At 30.3% G+C, this 25,396-nt stretch overlaps 1 long non-coding RNA gene across 1 annotated transcript in view; it reads left to right on the top strand.

Moving 5' to 3' along the window:
- The window catches only part of LOC145272913 (uncharacterized), a 260,736-nt gene that overhangs the window by 144,626 nt on the left and 90,714 nt on the right, over window positions 1-25,396 (top strand). The gene's annotated exons all lie outside the window — the stretch shown is intronic.

Below are 25,396 nucleotides of genomic sequence, written 5' to 3'. Positions count from 1 at the left end.
AGTATTAAAAGTATTATATTATAATATATATATATATATATATATATATATATATATATATGTGTGTGTGTGTGTGTGTGTGTATGTATATATTTAAATAAGGGGTAGTCACCAACAATGTGTATTTTTAACATTTTTTTATTATTCCGTGTCTTGGTATTTCATTGACAATTATCTTTAGATCATTGTAATAATATTTTTAAATCATTGAAATCGTTTTTAACGCGTTTCACACGTTCTGTGAAGCGTCCTCTTCAGAAATTATACATCTGTCTTTCGTTGGAATTTCTGAACCCAATATATATATATATATATATATATATATATATGTATATATATATGTATATATGTATGTGTGTGTTTGTGTGTGTTTTCCTATTTTGCATAAGCCTAAGCTCTGCCGCAGATTTAAGGGAGACTAAATCTTGCTGCTATTGTTTTAAATGATCTGAAATAAAACAAATCGGAGATTTGATTTCAAACATTTTTCATATGTTGTATTCCCCTATCTTTAATTTTTATTTATAAAATATCACTGTGTATAAGGGTTGTTTCTACTGGAGATATTCATAATCGTACTTTATTTCCAAAAGGGAAAAAAGATTAAAAAATTATTTGAAATCAAGTCTATCCCTGCTGTTAAGTAAGGTTATTTAATTCCAAAGCAGAAATTTTTAACCTTCGCTTTATGAGGGGCAGATATTTAGAGAAACACACACACATACACACACACACACATATATATATATATATATATATATATATATATATATACACTTGCTTGACGTATACTATGTTTTACAAAATTTGTAGAGAATAATAATAAAAGTAGGACGATCAACATTCTAAGCATAATACCATATGGATAGTTCAAAATTTTAATTATATATTTATAAAAGTGAAATAGTATGTGTGTTTGTACCTGTGTACAGTTCCCTCTGAAATAACTTCTTCAATTCTCGGTATAGAGACTCAGGCTTTGGCATAAGGAGTATTGAGGATTGGAAAAATAATTTTTATCGATTGTCAGGCAGAAATCTGGCTGTCAACGGTTTAACATTCGACGATTTTACTTTTGAAATTCGACGATTTTACTTTTGAAATCTCTACCAAACTTCTTTGCACATTTAGGGTCTTAATACTTGAAATTTAAATGTAGGTTACTGGGACAGTGATCAACATTTATAATTTGATTTGGCCTCCAAAATAAATTTTACAGGGTCAAATTTGGCTCCAAGTTTAAAAAAATCTACGGTCGCTTCCAAATTACTAAGCTAATATCTGGTCTAAACATTTGAAGATTTACATAACGTGTATTCAGTGCTAGGGCAAACGTTTTAATCGTGTTGAGTCAAAATTAGAGCACCAGGGTTGTCAAAGTCAAAAATAGTTGTTCTTTGCGGTGTTAGGATACTACTCAGCAAATTTTCTGTCTAAACATTTAAAATTTATACATAACGGATATTCAGACAAGCTACAAGCATTTTAATTAGTTTTTTTTTGGGGGGGGGCGAAAATTTTGCTGATAAAAAGTCCAAAGTTGAAGGAGTTCATCTTTGCAGATTCTATACCTCCGCCAATTTTCGGTCTAAAGGCTTCATACTTAAGATGAAGGTAACCCGAGCATGGGTAAAACTTTGTATTTTTATTGGAGCCCAAAATAATAAAGGTTAAGTGGTCTAAATTTGAGCCAAAGTAAAAAAAGACCTCTGCCATCTCTATGAAATCACTCAGGATCTTTTTTTGTCTTAACACTTAGAATCTTACATAAAGGGCATTCACACGTAGGGCAAGTTATGAGCAGTACATAGGGCCCGGGCAAAGCCGGGTTGACCTGCTAGTAATAAATAAGATTTAAGTTTTCAACAAAAATGCATTTGCCTTCAAGCTATGATTGTATAACCTACGTAGATTGATATACCAGCTAGAAGCTATTTAATTAGTATAGTCTACTCCAGTCGTCTGACTCATTCATATTTTACCATTAATTTGCAGCAATGTAGCTTTCTTGACCTGTTTGAGATTGGGCTAATAATTTCTTATCAACAATGAGAGATCATGTCTGAGATTAGTTTCCTGGTGAAAAAAATTACGAAACAATAATAAAACCAAAGAAAAATCAACATAAACTATAAAACATAGACAAAAATAATTGTAATCAAGAAATGTAGTGCAATTATATTAGAACAACCCAGTTTTATTGATAAACCATAAATTTTATGCCCCACTGATAACCTTGCGATGTTCGTGTTTGATTCGGTTGAGATATTTATGTTTTATATTTTAGAAAGTGAAATTGGGCGACAAGAAGACAATTAGAAAATATTATTAGAATTTTTAAGCAAGTCGGCTTACAAATGTTGTAAAAATTTCGCTTACCTTGTGGAATTATTTCCGAAAATACTCATTTTAAATACATGCAAATACTTGCAGAATATTTATGTTTTAGCAACACTATTATTTGGATAACAGAAGCTAATATATTTATCATATTATGTACTTCTCCTAAGTTTTCGAACAATATAACCTCTGAGTTTTCTTATGGTTTTTCTGGCAAGAATTTTGAAGTTTTGCTGAGAGAATTGTGTATGACACAAGGTCATTTCTTTTTTATTTAATTAGTTTAAACTGGAAAATTTCTATGAGCTTACGTTACAATATAATACGATCGATAATATATGATTATATTTTTTTTAAATTACATTCAACCCTAACAAGGCACATTGCCACTTTGATGTTGGGGGGACTATAATCAGGCACATAAACTACAGGGGTACTATGTGGGGAGTTGGGGAGCAAGATGTCGGTTCACGTTGCACTTGAATTTCTGCATGTCAGTATTGTTGGGGAACCAGGAAGCCTAAAGGGAATTCCAAAGTCTAGCGGTTCTGGTGAAGAAACTACTGTAGTAGAAGGCTCTCTTACATCTAGGGATCTCTACTGTGAATGGGTGGGATTTAGCTGCTTTTCGGGTTTGTCGGGGGTATTTATGTCGAGCGGGTACAAGTGCTTGCAAAAGATTTCAGCCAATCATTGCTAACACCACGAAACATACATATGTGGACTAAAACAAAGGTGCCAACTTCGATCTTTTATATAAATCACTAAAGACGACATTAATTCCTGAACTCAACAATATATACCTGAATAAGATTAGAGATTCATCAACCGGAATTTTTTATAAATAACATTCAATAGAGAACTGCAAGTAAAATAATTTTAATAATGAATATTTTATGTGGGCTACACAGGTAATATAAAATAAAATTGATAAGCGCGAACTCCCGGGATACTAATCTTTATTTAGATGCGAATATATTCTTACTTGAGTAAAGCATGCAAATAAATGCTGGGGAACATGAATGTTAAACAGTTTAATTTCGGTCTTATAAAGTGTATGTAATCTCGAATACAACAGCGTATTTTGATTAGTCGAGTCATTTCTGATGATTCTGATAGCAATAACTTAGAATTGTATAATTCTATTAATACAATGTATATTTCAATTTAATCTGCTTGTCATTCAGAAAATGTTGTTTCATTCAACTGAAGTAAGGATTTTAAATTATATACTGCAATAGCATACAAACTGAAGTCCTTTTTGGAATGTTAGTTTCTTTAAATGTTTTGTATGAAAGTAAGCACTTTTAAATTTTACAAAGGTTTATTATAATCATATAAATTTAATTAAGAAATGAGTTAGCAAATCGAGGTGTAATTTAACTTAGTTATTTTTCTATAGGTATGTGGTGTATGTATGATTGTGCATAGGTGTGTCCATGGTTAGTTAAATGAAACGGTTGACGAAAGGCAACAATATTTAAGTATTTACTTTTCAGTTTAATCAGGACAAGGCATCTTCCTACGAAGAATAAAGCGAATAATTTCTGAATATTTTTTAGAGAAATCACGCCATGCAATACATGAGGCCACTTGATATAAGGATCTACAAAGAACGAAAAACGAGTATGGCAAAGACGGAAGCAGTCCATGAGGCTGTGGGTTGAAGAAAAACAGTTAACAGGAACAGACGTTTGCAAGATTGCAACCTCTGGAAAATAAGGAAATTTAATAGGTATTAAAGTATTTATAGTAAAGACTGAGACTAGTAAGATAACAACTATGTGAGACAAGTGATATTAAAAGGGAACATGTAAAGCTAATTAAATTACAATTTATCTAGACCATTAAACTTTAATACAGATTTACCAGCCCTATGTACACGGTCTGATGTTAAATTTAGAGAGAGAGGGAGAGAGAGAGAGAGAAAGAGTGAGAGAGATAAAATTCATTCTAAGTGTGAGGATGTGTTTACGGTGATCAATATTACTGATTTTACGAGAAGCAGAAATAAAAAACGCATTAAAAAATTATTCCAAAACGTATTTGATGGGAATGAACCCCAAGAAGTTTTACAGTCAATTTCTTATCAAGAACAAAACTGTACTTAAAAATCCTAGAACGCAGAGTGACACGCCTGCGATTGAAGGACAATAGACTAGTTTTTACGGGAGTAAACAGGACCCAAGCCATAGCGAACCTAAATCAACTTCTAGATCAATTGAATATTTTAACCGATAAGAAGAAGGTAGGAGGGAAGCAATGCCAGAGTACATGTTAGTGTAATCAGCAAGAATGTTGATTCCCTGAATAATATTCGCTAGAAGCCTATTTTTATGGAAAAGAAACATGCGTATTTTTGGTTATCATAAGCGATTATTTCTGTGGTCTTTCTTTACGTCTAAGATACAGCAATTTTTTTTTTATATCGTCGATGCTCTATATTATTAATTTGTTATCGCAATAGAAGTTTAACAGTGATTTATCGATTGCAACCATTATTAATGTTTACTTTGAATGTGGCGAGTAAAAGTCTCTCCAATATTCCAAGCTCCTTTGTACCTACCAAGAAGATGGTTGCTCTCGTCAGTACTTCCATTCTTCTTTGACCGTCATGTTTATTTTGTGCGATAGCAGTCGATTTTTTAGTCTTCCTATAAGATTTCGTAGTTTGGGTAGTATCTTGCATTTTGATGTTCACACTAATTTATGTGGTGTGACAGTCGTAGTTATGTACTTATTTTCGTATTTCTCCGACATCTACTCAGGATACCCGTCGTCTTGTGATAGTTAGTTGTGATTTTTTAGAAAGGAAAATACCTGGAGAAGCTACACTTTAACCCATGATAATGTTCCTTACCGAGTAAATTAAAGACACATATAACTTCTGGCGTTATACATATATCCATTTATTTGTATCCAGTATGCAATACATTTCTTTAAAAATATAACTTCAAAGGAGATATATTTGGGTCTTCAAAGCATATATAATGCTCAGATTCTACTTGAATGAGCAAAGAAGTTTATGTCTACGGTTATTGTTATTTTCTACTTTTTATATTTTTCAAGTTTTCTCATAGCCGAAATCCTAAATATTTTTAATAAGTGTTCGTCACGTATTTGTTGTAGTTATGAGACACATGCCGCATCCTGCAGCCAAATAACTCAACAGTAAAAACAAAATGGAATTCCAGCGGAAAGCAGCCCACAGAAATACGTAATATCGTAGAAAAGTCCTCGTTTTTTTAAATGACTTTAATAATGAAGCGGTGTAATATTGCTATAACACAAGTGAGTGAATTTATGTTGAGTGGAGGCAATTTCATATGTTTATCGTAAACATTCTCTATGAGTACCTGTAAAACGCACAGAAGAAGTCATATTGCTGGATGCGACATACAATGGACTATGATGCACAATGCGATATCTATGATTGAAAAACTTATTTTACCAGCAATTAAAAAGACTCTGGCAATTGGCCATAACTACATGATAAAAGAATACACCATGTACAAATAAATGATTAATTTAGTAATATATAGGATACTGACAGATGTTAATAGGTTTCCAATCCTGTAAACGTTGCCTACTTTATTTTAATCCGACTTGGCAATGTGTATATAAATAACATTTAATCACGTTATTTCGATTAGTTAGAATTTAAAAAAAATTCTATCGGATAAGAACACATTTACTTGGTGATGGTGGCACGTATTGTTAAAGTAGATTTATCAGGAAAGCATTGCAACTAAAACCATCGCATTTATTCCAGTGAATTGCAATTATGTTCTAAGGATTCATGTATACATTGGGTGGACGGAAATTCAGTCTGTTGTGTCAGCGTTAAATTCACCCATCTCAAACGCGATTGTCTGTGATGCAGCTTTAAAAAACATGTATAATATATCAAAACGACAGCTCCAGGCCACACCCGGGCTTATATGAGCTTATCCTGATGTAAATTGAAAAGACATATCTTTTGTTTATTTAGAATGAAATGAAATATATTAAACAATCGACTAGTAATATCTTGAGAGGTACGTTTCCTGAAGGCGCTAACGTATCCAGCTTTGTCAGAAGTTCCGAAATAAAAAGCATTATTTTCGCTACATACATGCTGTATTCTACGTGGTAACGTTCTACTTACCATATTTCATAACCCTAACAATACAAAATATTTCTAAATCGTTATAGGAATGACATAAACCTTCAAAGTAAGCCCTCTCTATGGATCCAAACGGTTTATTGCACATTTTCAGTATAGCTTTATGCAATTTATTATACTATATAGACATTTTTTTTGTCATATTGTGGCTGCAAAATCATCGATTAATCGTAAGGTTTTTCATAATGTGCAGAAGTATATCGGCAATTTGGTTGGCCTTATACTTTCTACTTTTGCCACTGATACGATACCGTCATAATGTGTATTATCCTAGGCTTTGCTATATCTTACTTTGCGCAATTGCGCCAACTAGCTGAAAGTGCGCGTTTAACAACCACGCATATAGAGAGCATTTTTTTCTAGTTGGTGCAATTACCCAAAATTACGGTATATCTAATGGGAAACATGTTATTCGAAAATTACCTAATCTATTCTCCATATCTTTGTTTAGTGCTTTTTTTAAAATTATTTATATGGTTGTCTCTATTAATTCCCCGTTTTAATACCTAATTATCACACAGCTATAAATCCCAGTAGTTTATCTCTAAGTATGCCTATTAGTTAAATCCCTTTCTAACTACTATTTTTCTCATTGTCTGTTTTAATTGAAGCATAATATGCATTTCTTTCTTAGCTAAAATGGTAAGATTGTTGTGTTGTATAAGACAAGTATATATGCGTACATTCCTGCACGTCTGGTATATATATATAAATAAATATATATATATTTTTTTGTAGTTTTATTTATATATATATATATATTTGTAGTTTTATTTATATATATATTTATAGTTTTATTTATATATATATATCTATAGTTTTATTTACATATATATATATGTGTGTGTGTGTGTGCGCGTGTATGAAACAAATGCTCGTGTATCGTCTAATGTGTGTGCGCGTGTTTACACATTTAAACAAATGCCTGCAACATGGATGAAGTAATAGTTATTAATTCGGAACGTATTAAAAAAAATGACAAATGAGAACAAAATGGCCGTTTTGTAACGGACTACTTTTCTATGATTGTGGCTCCATTCATGTCATGAACAGTACTCAAAAACATTTTACTTTGAAGCAGTAGAAACATGACTTCGTTTTGATTTTCCTCGTTTATTCTCATTTTCACATTTACATGTTCCGCTCAGAGATATACGACTCTTTCTCTTCGTTTATACGCTACATCATTCTTTAGTTAGTTCAGAGGATAACCTTCACGACTGACAAAGTAAACCTTTCGTAGACGGCTGTCTCGTTTTGATTGGTGTATATCTAGCCTGTCTATCAGAATCTAGTTTTTCTTTGTTACAGATAAATTACATTGTTAGTGTTTATATAGATGACTTTCTAAATCTATTTCATTACATAAATATTTATGTAATAGTTTATTGTTTATAAATGTTATTTTAAATTCCTCGTTAGATTTTTAACATAAATATTTTAGATAAACATTCCATTATTCCAAAACATGATCTCTGCATATATTTTTTCTACATAAAAGTTATCAAATCAATAATAAATATATTTCGTACGTTGGGCTTTGCCCGCTACAACATAACACAAGTACTTCGCTTTGATCATAGCCAAAAGAGCCAACATAACATAACCTTTTCCTGTTTTTGTTTTTAAGTTTTTTTTTCCTTATGTCGCGAGGCTTTGTGCCTTATCACTATTCATTGCCACTAACACTGTTTTAGGCGATCGTGAATTCGATGACAGTACGCGTCAGAACCTTGTCAATAAATTGCATAAAATACTGCGTTAGAACATATTTATTCATATAAAACACGTCTACTTAATAAACCTATATTTATAATACGTCTACTAAATAAATGTATCTCTTTGCCAGATAAAACACGTACAGCTTGAGGCATCTGTTACTTAACGCTGTATTATCAGCAAAACTAAAAAGAAGCAAACTAACCAATGTTACCATCAACATTTGAAAGCTTAGATTTTTCATACGAATTTTTAAAAACGCTTCACATCTTAGAGAAACTTCTAAAATATTTATCTTATCTGATTAATGAGCACATTTGTAATACGTTGAACGAGCAACATTACATAAGATTTTATATTTTATTAATGCTCAAAACTATTGTCAATATGCAATTACTTACATTTTTTTATTTATCAACTCAGATGAAATGAATATTCTAATAACTGTTTTCTGATTGCATTTTGAAAACACAGAAATCAGTACACAAAACCGATGCACATCTAATTAGCGCTCATCACGCTAATTAAAAACTAATTAATTTATTTGCATCATTAATGATTAAATCGAAACTATTATGACTTTCCGTGAAACAGAGCTGCTACAAATTCCTGTTTCGTGAACGTTACGTGCTTTTACACAATAGACTAATATGAAACACGAATAACATATGAATAGAATTTACCAGCGTATATGACATCATCGCCACACGATTATGAAGTCAGGTAGTAGTATTGGCCGTGGTGTACTTTGCCTCTCACTGTTTTGTAAATGTGCTGTAATGATTTTCGTATACACGGTGGCCTAAAAAACAAAACAAAAAAAAAACAGAGGACATTCAATTGTTTTTTTCTGAGCATTTTACAGTCAACGGAGAAAAAATGTCAAAGACCGTAGTGTTTTGATGTTATGTTTTGAATATAATAAACTAGTTATGACCAAAGTTTCATTTCATTCGGACAAAACACTAAGAAACGGGGTCTAATTAGTTGGGGACGTTTTTTGGGTGACCCTGTATATATATATATATATATATATATATATATATATATATATATATATATATATATATATATATACTAGCAAAGGTTCCAGTCGTCGACTGGGTTCAAAAACAGCCTACAGAAAATGGACTCTGATTTATGAAAGTATGATAGGTTATGAGAAGGACAGGGTTTTAAGTTTGGGTTAAATTTGGGGGTATAAAAACTAAAGCAAAATATGATGAAAGTCAAAATAAAATAGATAACCCCCATAATTTATTATACCATACCTGTTTACACTGAAACACTTATCACAATATTCTGTGGATCTATATTAAATAACCTTATTAAACTTTGTGACATATTTCCATTCTATGGACGTCAGGTGCTAACGAACACCCCGTAATTTTATTATACCATATTTCTTCAAACAGAAACATAATTATCAAAGTATACTTACACAGATAGATATAAAAAGTATTTATTAAAGTTTATGGGTTTGCCAAGCAATCGTTTTCGAGACACCTCAACTTAACTATATTATAACATATGTATTTGATTCGAAATATTATCGTTATCCGAACATTTTCAAATATCTTTAGTATCAGAAATACTCATTTTAAATCGAGTTTATACGTCGGTAATGCATCTAGCCCTTTTTACAAAAAAAAAAAATAAATAAATAAATAAATAAATAATAATAATGATAATAATAATAATAATAAATAATAATAATAATAAAGATTTCCACTGAAACAAAATTTACTGTTCTTTTAAATAAATAAATAAATAAATAAATAAATATATATATATATATATATATATATATATATATATATATATATATATATATATAATAGGATGTTTTCCCGGTCTCTTTCCACACGATGAGATTATAAGTAAACATTGCCTATGCACAACTTTTTTGTTTACCACTTCCAGTTACTATTAATGCGAGTTTTTAGCCCACAATATATAAATATTGCGCCTACTTTAAAATGTTATTTTATCCGCTCGCAGAACCTTCTCAAATACGTAAATTCACTGGGAGTATATAAGATTTTTCTCCGAAGAAAATTACTCATCCTCCTTGATCCTTAATCAACGAAACCTTTTATTTAACTCGTTACATTTTCGTATGCAGCCTAATAAGTGTCTACAAAATTCTTTTTTAACACCAATTTATGATGCCATTTGCGATTAGTGACAGCTCACTTTATCTTAATCGTCCACTGAAATAACTGTTTACAACATATATGTGTCTCCTGTACATATTACACTTGTGTACGCTTACTTAATGTATATCAGATCTACCAAAAACAACCACCTATTCTTTTTCGCAATATGGCCGCCTGCTAATTCTACGTGAACACCCGCTTCTCTACGAATACAAATTAACTTATTACAAGCTGAGGCGTTACCATCGGATATAGTTTAAGACCATATCCAGGACCCACCATCAGCTATGAATATGTAAATATTTTACAATCCAAAAATAAACAAGAGTATGTATAATTACAATAGAAATCGTGGTGCTCGGGTACTTGTTGTATTTATGTTTCTACTGTCGTTTTTACTCTCGTTGATGTGTTTTATTTAGATATGGTAGCAGTAGGCCGGCATTAGTGGACTTTTTTTTACCAAAATAGACAGGAACAAGGGTTTTTTTAGTTTAAAATTCAATATGCTGATATGAATTATCGCACAATAAGTAAAATTAAAGTAAACGGCATATTTTACCCTTTTTTCTATTTCACGTGTTTTTACCCCTTTTTTCTATTTCACGTGTTTTTCTCTTTAATTCGTGTATTATTTTCTATTTACACTGAACACGTTTGTTTTGCATGTTTTACAAGTATTTTCCTTCCGTGCTTTTTTTTCGGTACCGCTAACTTACATACATAGAAATTCTTTGCATAGAAAATTTAATACATTCACGATAACACCGTTCCAACGTTCCCATTTTAATCAGTTTTATTTATTTTTAAGGGTGGGTATATTACAAAATCTTCCGCGATAAGAAATCTCCAGTTTATTCTCTTGTTGGGTTAAAGTATATAATGGCTTTCCCTGATACTGTCACCTGAAAAGCCATGTACTTGTGTATCATATTTGTTCTCTTATATCATTTACTTTTTTCTCAGTTTACGCACACACTTGCAGCAAAAAATAAATTAATTAATACAATATCTTAACAATCTGAAACTGCATTTACGAGCAGTTGATCTAAATAAGAACCATAAAACATTTTTAAAAAATCAATATTAAATTAAATTTTTATGACTATCTTAACTGTGTTACAACATCTTAAATTGCAATGTAATTTAAAACCCTATTAGAATGACGGTCTGTCGAAAACAGGATTTGGGACGCTGAAAACGTACATAACCTTTATAACTACAAAATCGAATCGTACATAAAATGTCTTTTTGAAAATAGGATTTAGGACGCTAAAAACGTACAACTCAAGATGTACAGCGTTTTTATTTCAATATATTTCTTTTTATAAATGTACGATTCATTTTAAAGATGAAAATTTCATTTATTCTGTTTATTTAAGTAGATGCATTGCACTAATTTCGGCGACACTGTATCTTCGAATTATTTAGACGTTACGTAAACATTCAAAATTATTCTCTTACTTTTTATGTTATTATTTAAACACGGTATGTACAAAACGTTTCCTTTTATGGAGTTTAATTCATCTCGTGTCCAATTGTGAGGGTTCGTTTCCCCGTTTCAACAAAATATACCAAGTTATAATAGACTATTTTAAAACTGTTAGTTAATAACTGTTCGTTTATAATAGACTATTTTAAAACTGTTAGTTAATAACTGTTAGTTTATAATAGACTATTTTAAAACTGTTAGTTAATAACTGTTCGTTTATAATAGACTATTTTAAAACTGTTAGTTAATAACTGTTCGTTTATAATAGACTATTTTAAAACTGTTAGTTAATAACTGTTAGTTTATAATAGACTATTTTAAAACTGTTAGTTAATAAATGTTAGTTTATAATAGACTATTTTAAAACTGTTAGTTAATAACTGTTAGTTTATAATAGACTATTTTAAAACTGTTAGTTAATAACTGTTCGTTTATAATAGACTATTTTAAAACTGTTAGTTAATAACTGTTCGTTTATAATAGACTATTTTAAAACTGTTAGTTAATAACTGTTCGTTTATAATAGACTATTTTAAAACTGTTAGTTAATAACTGTTCGTTTATAATAGACTATTTTAAAACTGTTAGTTAATAACTGTTCGTTTATAATAGACTATTTTAAAACTGTTAGTTAATAACTGTTCGTTTATAATAGACTATTTTAAAACTGTTAGTTAATAACTGTTCGTTTATAATAGACTATTTTAAAACTGTTAGTTAATAACTGTTCGTTTATAATAGACTATTTTAAAACTGTTAGTTAATAACTGTTAGTTTATAATAGACTATTTTAAAACTGTTAGTTAATAACTGTTCGTTTATAATAGACTATTTTAAAACTGTTAGTTAATAACTGTTCGTTTATAATAGACTATTTTAAAACTGTTAGTTAATAACTGTTAGTTTATAATAGACTATTTTAAAACTGTTAGTTAATAATATCACAAACTTTACTATTTTTGTCCTCATATATTTGTTTTCATGTTTCCACTTTCATATTTACTTACTCACTATCAATGTGAATTGCTAATATGTTTCTTCGATGTTTTTCATACTATTTGCAAGTTAAATTCGATGTTAACACTCTTGTTTTTATATACTTTACAATTTCATATAGTATTGTTTTTAATTTAGTAATCAAGAAAAATATTGAATTACTACAGAAATATGCCGTTTACTTTAATTTTACTTACTGTGCGATAATTCATATCAGCATATTGAATTTTAAATTAAAAAAAAACCTTGTTCCTGTCTATTTTGGTAAAAAAAAGTCCACTAATGCCGGCCTACTGCTACGATATCTAAATAAAACACATCAACGAGAGTAAAAACGACAGTAGAAACATAAATACAACAAGTACCCGAGCACCACGATTTCTATTGTAATTATACATACTCTTGTTTATTTTTGGATTGCAAAATATTTACATATTCATAGCTGATGGTGGGTCCTGGATATGCTCTTAAACTATATCCGATGGTAACGCCTCAGCTTGTGGCTTTGATGAGTGTGAAGTACCTGTTAGGGTCCAAACTATGGGTTAAATAGAAACTGACTGGAAAAAATATATTCTATTACAAAAATTTCTACAAAATCACTGGATTTGGCTTTAAATAACCTGGAAAAGGGTTGATATGCCGTAAAACAAAAACAAACCAAAACAAACAATCATAGCTGGTGGTTAGATCAGTTTCGTACAGAAAACGACCGAAGTGTTTATTGTTCGTTTTTCACTTTCAACAATATATTACGATCTGTACTTAAACAATTAATCAATTTAGGAACTGAACTAATTCAATCATAATTTGAAATTATTCTTTGTATGTGGGGGTGATTCATACCTTTACACTTTTGATTTTGTTTGGTTCAGATTGAGGATAATACATACATCCGTGAAACATAAAACTAATTTCAAACTGCAATGTAATAATATCAGGAACTGACTTTTTTGTATCTTAATTTTAAATTGTTCTATTTCTGCGGGAAGGAGATAATACTACAAATTCAAATCGATTATGTTCCAACTGTCTTGCCTCCCGACGAGGACAGAGTTAGACACAATGAAATCCAACTTTCCAAAAAGAGACACTCTAGATAGTAATAAAAAATTGCCTCGTTCATGAAATTTATCTTCACTCACCGAGAGCAGAACAGACACTATACTGTGATCTTGATCCGAAGGCAAAGAAAGAAAAAAAATATTACGTTCCTTATTTTTTCAGTTAGTTAACATTTGTAAATAATGTAAAACTCTTAATTAGACTCATAATTTGGACGATAAATTAAATACACTCAGTTTTTTAGTGTGTGATAGATTCTGTTTCTTGGCGACGTGCGGGCCGAAGAGTTTCTTGTAGGTCTTTGCAGCATACCTTTCCTTCTATAACTATTTTACAATTATGTTTATTTAATTATTAGATTGATAGTACGCATTAAGGTACTCTATTTGTATAAGTGCCGAGCAATTTCTTGCTTTAGTTTTGGAGTTTTATCAACACGTTTCCTCGAAATATAATCCATCTTTACATTGATTGTGATTTTGCTTTCATACCTCTGAAAGATTGGTGATTCTAAGATTCCAACAACAAACATTGCAATGTTGTTAGAACTAGAAGTATTAGAACTATTATTTAATCGTTAACATACATTAAAAGTTTTCTTCAATATAGCTAAAAAATTATGCGTATTTTCAATGGGTAATTCTAGCTCCAAACAACGGCAGGATGGACGACATCAATCAATAACTGCCTAACGGAATTCTTGGGGAGAACAAAAAAACTTTCAGTTACTTAGATGCTAATGTAGATGACTGGCATGTGCTATATCTTATACGATTGTTAAATTCTGAAGAATGATCGTGTATAAAGCCACGCAGATTCATGGAAAACGATGGATGCCCACTCACGTTACTTCGGATTCTTTATGGCCCATGAAAATGCAATGCGCAATTGTAGTTAAACACATGCAACCTAATGTGTGTTAGACGGATGTAAACAAATGTGTATTAAACGCATGCAACCTACGTTGTATTAAGCCGTGTTTCTAAAGACATTATGTTCATTCCCAAGATACCAATTATTCCATAAGATTTTGCAATTCATCTTAAAATGCTCCAGTTTTCAATTAAATTGTGTTGCCATGACAATATACAACTAAAAAGGGCAATTATTGCAAGTGATGAGTCTCAAATTAGCTTCACTTTGCCTAAGCCATCGTCAGTTTTATATTGAATGTTCCCGAATAGCCCCCCCCTACAATGTCTACATATATATTATCACCGGAATGTACAATTTGAAATATTGTTTATCCAAAAGCTTCACACAAATACTGATGTCAATGTTAAATTTCATGAACGCATTCGCTTACATGAATTCATTTAACGTATCTAACTTTATAAGTATTTATACTATTTCAAATAAATTCTAAAAAGGCAATGTCTATTGTTATATATTATAGTATCACTACATTAATGTTTACTTGACTACTTATAATTAATAAAAATGTTAGAGCAGGTAAAAGATACCTTTTCTTTGGAAATATATACTTTTTCTTGCGCTATATAGTCAAATTTTGATTTATTTTCAAGTGTTTTATCGGAACAATTCTGGTTATGGATGTAATTTACTTTCCGAAAAATCAAAGAGTCCGATTAATAATTACATATGAACCCATAAAAGGAACATTTTACACTTTTTCTGAATAACCATACATGTACATTGTATATCTCAACACACCACTCAGAATGACGTTTACTGCTAGTCTCTCTCTCTCTCTCTCTCTCTATATATATATATATATATATATATATATATATATATATATATATATGCTTATTTACAGCTGAACATTTTGCTAACCGCATTTCATTTCCTCTGATGATATGAACCATTATTGAAAATCCATGGATTAAGGAAATTAACATAACTCCCGACTATATATTCCTTGTGTCAAACAATGAATTCTTAATTTGAATATATGTGTTTATACTTTGATTTTCAGAATTTAGCTTTAACCCCTAAACTTATATATATATATATATATATATATATATATATATATATATATATATATGTGTGTGCACATATATATCTGTATATATATATATATACATACATATATATATATACACAGATATATATCTGTATATATATATGCACATATATATCTGTATATATATACATACATATATATATACACAGATATATATCTGTATATATATACATATATATATATATATATATGTATATATACACACATATATTTAGCTGCGTATATATATATATCTGTATTTATGTATTTGTATATATATACATTTATAAATTCTTTTATTTCTCTATAATTATAGTTAACAATATAATACTACTAGTAAATAGGATGTTATAATCGTTGTTTAACATGTACATCTATCTATCTATCTATCTATCTTCTATATATCTATAAAAACAGAGATGTGTGTGCCACAGACGATTTCTGATTGGTTAATCCAATAATCACATCTCCTAAAAAAGTATAGTTCTTACGCCCTTAACTTTACCATAAAATATTTTGGTCTTATTTATTGTCCATCTTGGAAGGGTTTAATTTTTTTCTAACTTGCGATTTACAACTTAAAAAAATACGAAACTAACTTACAATCTAACAATCGAACCTCCGACACCACGGCCGCCATTATGAAACTAAACTAAAAAAAAAAAATACGCGCGTTCACTCGTTTTTTTGTGCATTTTTTTTTTTGGGGGGGGGGCTAATTTAGCATAATAGTGTCCATTTAATAGTATTATCTTGAAAAAATAAAAAAATAAGGAAAATTACCAAAAAAACAAACAAGAACAACAAAAGTGTGCCGTATTTTTAAAAGTTTTAATGCGTTATTTTTATTTGCTTTTTTTATTTCATCGGTGAAGAAAATGGCCAAACAGAAATTTTGAAGGCCAAATTTCGCGAATTTGGCCTTTTTTTTTAAGCAGTTTGGCCTTCAAAATTTCTGTTTGGCCATTTTCTTCACCGATGAAATAAAAAAAGCAAATAAAAACAACGCAATAAAACTTTTAAAAATACGGCACACTTTTGTTGTTCTTGTTTGTTTTTTTTGGTAATTTTCCTTATTTTTTTATTTTTACAAGAAAATACTATTAAATGGACACTATTATGCCAAATTAGCCCCCCCCAAAAAAAATGCACAAAAATTCGAGATTTATGGTTTTGACGAGATAATTTAGCGAATTGTCCGGACTATTGCGAGATAACCATCCATTAGTTTTTCCTGAAATTTTGCCACAAATTGTATTTCATTACATAGATGTGCATAGTAACAACATTTTTTTGCCGAAAATTCCCGTTGCGTCTCCAGATTTCATCGGTGAAGAAAAAGGCCAAACAGAAATTTTGAAGGCCAAACTGCTTTAAAAAAGGGCCAAATTCGCGATTTGGGAAAATCGATGTGATAGGTTTTCGACAGAAATTTGGCGATTAAGTGGTCAATATTCAACGATTTGACCTTTGAGAACTCTACCAAACTCCTCCTACAATTCTGGGTCTAAACAGTAAACACTTGATATTTTAGATATAGATTCCTTGGACATGGATCTAACTTATTAACTTTACTTGATCCCTAAACAATAAATGTTAAGAGGTCATAATAGGGGTCAAAGTTTTAAAAAATTGACCGTTTTTTTTTTTCTCAGCATTAACGTCAAAACACCTGGGCAACGCCGGGCACCGATTGCTAGTATATAATAAAACTAGCCTATTTTTAGGAAATATATTTATCTACAAGAATATAGCTATATAAATCTTATACTCGATATATCTATGTATATATCTGCATTTCAAATAGAAACACATACAACCACATGACTTATATGAATTTATATATGACTCATTAATAACTTTCGTCTCGCAGTGATTAATAGATCTGCGTTCATATACAAGTTTGCTGTCATCCACTGCATTAGTCTCACTAATCTCTTCGGTTCAGGTATAATCAATATAACCTTTGTCTAAGTCTCGATTATTAAAACATTGAAATATCATCAATTTGTATCTTGTTATTGTTTTGTGCTATCTTGGATTTCTCTTTGACAGTGAATAAATCCGTCCAGTTGGTCTAAGATTACGCAAACCTTGATTCACTGTACAATGTTGATGCACGGATAGATACTAAGGTGGTCCATATGCTCACTAAACTGGCCTATGGCCATTTATTTAGTTTGTCAAGCAAAATTGTACACTGTATTATTCCTTAAATTTTCATTATCAAAATGTTCTTTAGAAAATTGAACTTTAAATTTGGATTTAAATATTTTTATTGGTATACCTTTATTATATTAGAACTCTAGCACGACTTCCATACGCCGTTCATTTGTCCTGTTATTTTTTTTTATTCCAATATGTTTTACGAATACGTTGATGGAATTCTGAATGAAACTATCGTTTTCCGGGAGTCAGAAGCTACTGACGAGGATTGACGAAGTAGCTATCTTCCGTTCTATCTCCCTCTCTTTCACTACATCTGCTGGGTAAAGGACGGACTGCAAAACTCTGGTTCTCTGCTAAATGACGGACTGATTCTTTGACTCTGTCAACTAACAGATGTACACCCTGAAAATCTTATTGATCCTGAAAATGTAATCGAGCAAAAGCGCGATATTTGCCTTCAATTGTCCAATCAATGCGTGCGACATCGACTCATGTAGAAATGAATTAGTCAATCGGACATGCCAGATCAGCTGAGGAAATTGTTTTTTTTTTCGATTACACGCGTTGTCAGAATATCATGTGCTTAGCCTGGGGTCAACGGGTTTATTCCCCGGTTTTGACAATTTTCTTTTATCATCCACTAAAATAACATTCTTCAGTAATTTTTAAAATAATTATTTTGATCAAACGATAAAGCAACATTCAAAGCCAAAAATGATGTTATCCGTGCGGCCAAACTGACATTAGCTTCTTTGTTGTAAATTTTAATTTAGCGCAGGGACAAATACTTTAATATTAATTAAAAATAAATGCAATCCAAACCATTTTTGCACAAATGTGTGTATTTATCTCTATAAAATATTTGCATTTATAAAGCAATATATACATGTTTATGTTAAAGAAAGCTAATTTTCTGCAGATTAAAATGTGTATTTTTAAAAGGTGAAATAATATTAAATGAACAGAATATTCACTCTAATATTTGGAATTAAATATTTTTTTTATTTAATATGCATATATGTTAAAGGTAGTGTATACATTTTCTTTTATTTCCCGCTCTTTCTTCAAATCGTTCATTGTGGCTTATGAGTTAAATTATTGACACACATTACATTAGCAACGGATTTATATTTTTTTCTAATTTTACACTTTAACTTAAATAATCAATGAGCCCTTCGACTTACCGTCCACGTTCAGTAGAACAACTACCAACAAGACATTACGAATTCGGTTGCATACACGCGCCTTCACTACAAATTCACTCATCGCCCATGCATGGAATAGTGTTTCTACATCTGGGCAGGTCTATCTACCACAAGTCTATCTCTTACTCGTAGCCATGCTTAAAATACTGTCTCCGCCTAAATAGAATAGGCTGTATAAATAAGCTACAGCCCAAGTCGCGTCGCCGAAATGTTGCATTATTGTACTTGTTTTACAAGACTTTTAATTGAGCCCTCTCTGATGAACCTGCGGTACTTGTTTACCAATAGACTTAAATGCCTCGACTAACGCGACAAGCAGCAAATTGCACCTCTTTAATGTAGATGTCCTTATATGATCGAATACCTTCTACTTTGTTTTTTTACACTGGACTTTTAGACTTTGGAATTTTCTCCCGGTTTTCTGCTTGCCTAACTGTAATTACCTGCATAATATTAAATATAAAAAAGCTGACATCTAGCTGCTCAAATCATTGCGTTATGTACGAAATACCAGGCACGCACGTTCATGTTTGAATATGTCTTTCATTTCGGTAGATAAGAGTACGAAAAATAGAAAATTTTATACATAAAACATAGTTTGGAACGATATAAACTCGGTTATAGTTGCCTACTAACGCACTAGAAGTAACCTTTATGCCATTATCTTTATTAATGTATTATCATATGTTGTATAATCTTTAATAGATGTCCAAAATAAGTATGTTAGCCAGTATATGATAGAAACGGTTAGTTAAAACGTTCATACTAGACTTTGTCTGAAACTTGCAATGATTATTATGCTTTTTTATTAACAAAGTAAATGGAAAATGTAAAGTAATGTATATTTCTAACAATGGAAGTAAACAACAGAGATTTACACATTATTAGTACGTTTGCATAAATATTCGAGAATGATTCCGTGTACCGAATGGCATTGCAATTCTTTTGTCAGCTTTTATAGTAACGTTTCGAAATCCGCGTTTCCAAATTGACCACATCCTTACACATCAATTAGGTATACTCATGATGCCAATTATTAAAGGAATTTCTCGAAAAAATAAATTACTAAAATAATTACGAATAAATTATAGATATATTTCAATAATAACTAATTAGTGGTCGGGCATAAAGATAGAAATACAGGAACATATATTTACGCTACGGAATTTAAATCCTGTTTCTTTATGTTCATTTCGTTTATGAATTCTACGGCGATTCCATTAGCATAATAGGCTATAATTAAAAATATTGGGTAAACGCAATGCCTGCAATTACAAACTTATTTTAATCGGTGGATCAAGAAGGAATTGCATTGAGTTTAATTTTCTCTTTGATTGAAAAGCGCTAATGAGAAATACAATATCTACGTAAATGGAACACATTTGAAGTTATCGGATTTTGAGTAAAACGTAGTAAAAGTAAACTTAAAAAAAGAACACGTCCTTCGATTCTAGCAAGTACTTCCTGGTTGGTAATTAATGATTGCAGAGATAAATGCCTGCACGAAAATAAAGTAAGTGCGATCGAAACACGTATACGAAATGCAATTACTAAAAGCGTATAGTTTAAGGATGAAGAGAAAGTTAAATTCAAATCTTAAAACAACAAATTCGAATATATGGCGCAGGTGTTATTTTAATCATCGACACAAGCTTCACGCCAATCAATTCACTCGAATTTCACTAAAATCACCGAACGCATGACGGAAAAGAACATATTTATGTTATGCTAAGAAGTTATTGACATTTTATCTTACCGTTCTAATCTAAAAGATTATCTTCCCAGTGTATAGCATGTACAAATATTCAATACTGTGTATTGAGTGACACGGGCGTGCTTACGTGAGTCGACTCCACAAGAAAAATACGCATGAAATAAAAAGAAAATAACAAATAAAAGAATTTGCCTGTGAAATGTTCATTTGTTAAGACTATCGTTATGGAGAATGTTGCGACTTCGAATTGTCCATACGTAAAATAAATTATATTGTCGACAATGCTTGCAAATAAAATTGTAGTGTAACACTAAGTAGACATATACGGTATTCGGTTGCATATTATAGTTAATGGCGTTTACATATATTTTGAAGGAGGGATTTGCATGGATTCAAATACCTTATATATGAAGTTCATGGCTGTAGATCCAAAAGTCTTGGAGGAGTTGGATAGGCAAAATTTATTAAACAAAAATGCATACGTATACATAAATATGTATGGAAACAATTTTGTGTTTACTATAATTTTTTTACGCAAATATTATGCAAGTATAAATAATGTAGAATATCTGCATGAATATAATTACACGAAATAATCCCATCAGAAAACCGAAGCAACTAATAAGGACTAAATTTAAATGAATGATTAAAAGAATATGCAAATAAGCTAGATCTTTTGCTAGTGAATGCAATCCCACAACCAGTATATGAGAAAATCGTAATTTCTTTTTAAATAAACAAAAAAAAGGCCTGCCTCTTTTTTGTTGTTCTTAGCCTTCGGACGAAGATTAAAGTGTAGGATCTGTTCCGGCAGATACTATAAGCAAATACCATTATAAGACCTTGGTCAATGTAGGGGCAACCCTTCATATCAATTGTCACTATCCAGCTTCCCTACTCTCCGGGGAGTTGATCCCCATTTCTCCTTCACCCCTCACATGAAAAACCGGCCGTGTGCGTAATTTGCTCGGTGGGGAGCAAATAAATACCCTGTTGTTCTTGGTCGTCGGGTCGGGATCAAAGTGTAGTATATGTTATTCAGTTGCTGCACTTAAGGTAATTTGTCCAAGTCAATGCAGGGGAAGCCCCCTATACTGGGATGATTACTATTTTGGGACACAAGCATAGTGCTTTTTTTCGGGTAGCTGGTTTAACACCACATGAAACCGACCTCGTGTCATATTTTGCTTTGGTGGGAAAGCAAATAAATGCTAATCGAAAAGAGTGTTCTTTATATAAATGTCAATACACACAAAAGAAAAACGAATTTATATAAGTATAGATATATATTGGATATGTATATTAATATTGTATATATATATATACATATTGTATAGATATATACATATTGTATATATATATACATATTGTATAGATATATACATATTGTATACATATATACATATTGTATATATATACATATTGTATATATATATATATATTGTGTATGTATATATACATATTGTATATACATATATATTGTGTATATATATTGTATATATATATATATTGTGTATATATATTGTGTATATATATTGTATATATATATTGTATATATATATATATATATTGTATATATATATATATTGTGTATATATATATTGTGTATATATACATATTGTGTATATATATATTGTGTGCATATATACATACTGTGTGTATATATACATATTGTGTATATATATATACCTATTGTGTGTATATATACCTATTGTGTGTATATATACCTATTGTATATATACATATTGCGTGTATATATATACATCTTGTATATATATTGTATATATATATATACATATTGTATATATAGTGTATATATACATATTGTATATATATATTTTATATATACATATTTTTTATATATTGTAAATATATATACATATTATATATATATTGTATATATATGTATTATATATATATTGTATATATATATTGTGTTTATATATAGTGTGTTTATATATATAGTGTGTATATATATTGTATATATGTATATTGTATATATATATATTGTGTGTATTTATATATTGTATATATATATATTGTGTATATATATTGTATATATATTTATGATGTGTATATATATATATATTGTGTGTATATATATTGTATATATATATAGTGTATATATATATTGTTTTGTATATATATATATAGTGTATATATATAGTGTGTGTATATATATATTGTATATACATATTATATATATGAGCAAACAGTTAATATAATATGTTAAACAAACACTCTGAAATGAGTTAAAAACATATTTCATCTGAAAAGGAAACACTAGATAAATGGATATCCTTAATCCGCGGAGTTTTGAAGAAATACTCTCCTTCTAATCAGAGGGTAGGAATTAGCAAAATGCGGGATCGGATTTTGCATGCAGAAGTATTTGATAAAACAAGTAAATAAAGATCTTACTTGAAAACCAAAAAAGTTAAGCAGAGGGAATATGGTAAAGAAAAAGGTGATTACACATGAATGGATAGTCTGGTGGAAGATAAAAAATCCAGTGACGGGAAAATCCAAATGTAAACTTCAAGAAAATTAAAACAATTTCCATTTGTACGAGTAAAATCCAAGGAAATCCTGTAATTGGACAAGATGGTCCATAATAATCCAAAGGCAGAAATCCATGGAATAATTCACAAAAATGTTTACAAGGAAAAAAAAGAAAATATTCCAATAATATTGATAAAAGAAAAATAAGGAGTGCTTTTCACTCTGTTTTCGAGTGGTAGTACCTGTTAGGGTCCCAACTATGGGTTAAATAGAAACCAATTTAAAAAGAACAAATATATTCCATAAAAAATGTTTTTCAATAACTTTGGATTCGGCATTAAATAACCCAAAAATGGTTGATATGCCGTAAAACAAAAAAAAAAACAATTATATATATATATATATATATATATATATATATATATATATATATATATATATATATATACACTATTTAGTAATAAATACTAATAACAACTAAGCTATTTTCCTAGTGTTGTAAGATGTAAACTATTTTAGAAATACTAATTTTTATAACTGGTGATTGAACATTAAACTGTGGGTAACTCGTTTTGTGATTGGCCTTTCACTAGTCCACACGCTGTCTGTGTTCACTAATGGGAAGAATTCAGCATCAAGCTCTTGTCTTGCTCAAGTCATATGCGATAGAAAGTTGAACATGTTTTAATGTGGCTTAGTGTAATTTATACTCGATCCAGACATTCTGTGAACACTGACAAATAAACATATAGAACGCTGCCATGCACTTCGCCTGCATTTGTCGATGTTCACATTCAGCAAGATTGTTCGTCTGGTCTAACCACACTAAGTAGATTGGGCTGGACATTTCCGTATAAAAGCTGTTAAATGCGTTCACGTGCATATGTGTATTCTAACGTGCAATATAGGTTTCTCTTGTATAAGTACATACGTTTAAATTGTGTCCGTCAGTCATATCGATCTATTGCATATTATCCTCTGTATCCTAACATATTAGTCATATTTATTCGAATTGCATTCTTTTTATTTACCGGTCTATTAAAATATGTTTATCGCTCTGTATATATATATGGCTCACTTCTTTACAGTAAAGTCTGTTTATTTCTTCTATTAAATTAAGAGAAATATTAAACTATTTCGGTATAATATGTGTATTTTTCGAATATTTTTTTTTCTATACGATTGCTTCTTCAACATCAGATTATGGTATCTAGTAATCTCTTCGTTTCCCTTTATGTGTTTATATATATTCCATATTATCTGGCCAGAGTTAATAGACACGGGAATGAATTTTATAGATAAATTAACTTATTTACAAACTTATCCGTCAGTTTTTATAGTTTTATATAAAAACATGCGATTCCTTGTCGGATTTCATTATTAACCAATGTAGTTTTTTTAATAATCCATATACCAGCATTACAAAACACGCACACGAACAAAAAAATATTTAAAAAAACATGAACACTCATATACATGTATACTAGCCTTGCCCGGGATTTAATGAGGTTCGGCTATGTTGAACTCTACCATACGTTTTAATGTTATTGAATTCGGTGAAATCACCCATTTTAAAATGAGCTCGCTGTACCGAACTGGAGTTTCATTGTCCCTCTAGCACTGAATTAATCCAAAAAACATTGCATTCTACATTACGCTATAAAACCCAACTGTTGATTTATTTGCGACAACTGTTGTTCCTTGGCCTACGGAAGATGGATTGACCTGCGAATTCGCCATATTTGAAACCAACTGAGAACCCTTAGAGTATCATGAAGCGACACCTCTATGCAAGTGGATGAAAATTGAAGAGAAAAGATGAGATGTGAGATGCTCTCCAAGAGCTATTGCGAGGAACAACTGTTGACGAAATCTCAAATTTGACTAATCCTATGGGACCT

This window comes from Euprymna scolopes, chromosome 4 (genome assembly GCF_053919585.1).
Source record: "Euprymna scolopes isolate OS-2025 chromosome 4, ASM5391958v1, whole genome shotgun sequence".
Lineage (NCBI taxonomy): Eukaryota > Metazoa > Mollusca > Cephalopoda > Sepiida > Sepiolidae > Euprymna > Euprymna scolopes.
Note: the sequence above shows the minus strand (reverse complement) of the source record. Positions and strands in the feature narration are given on the sequence as shown.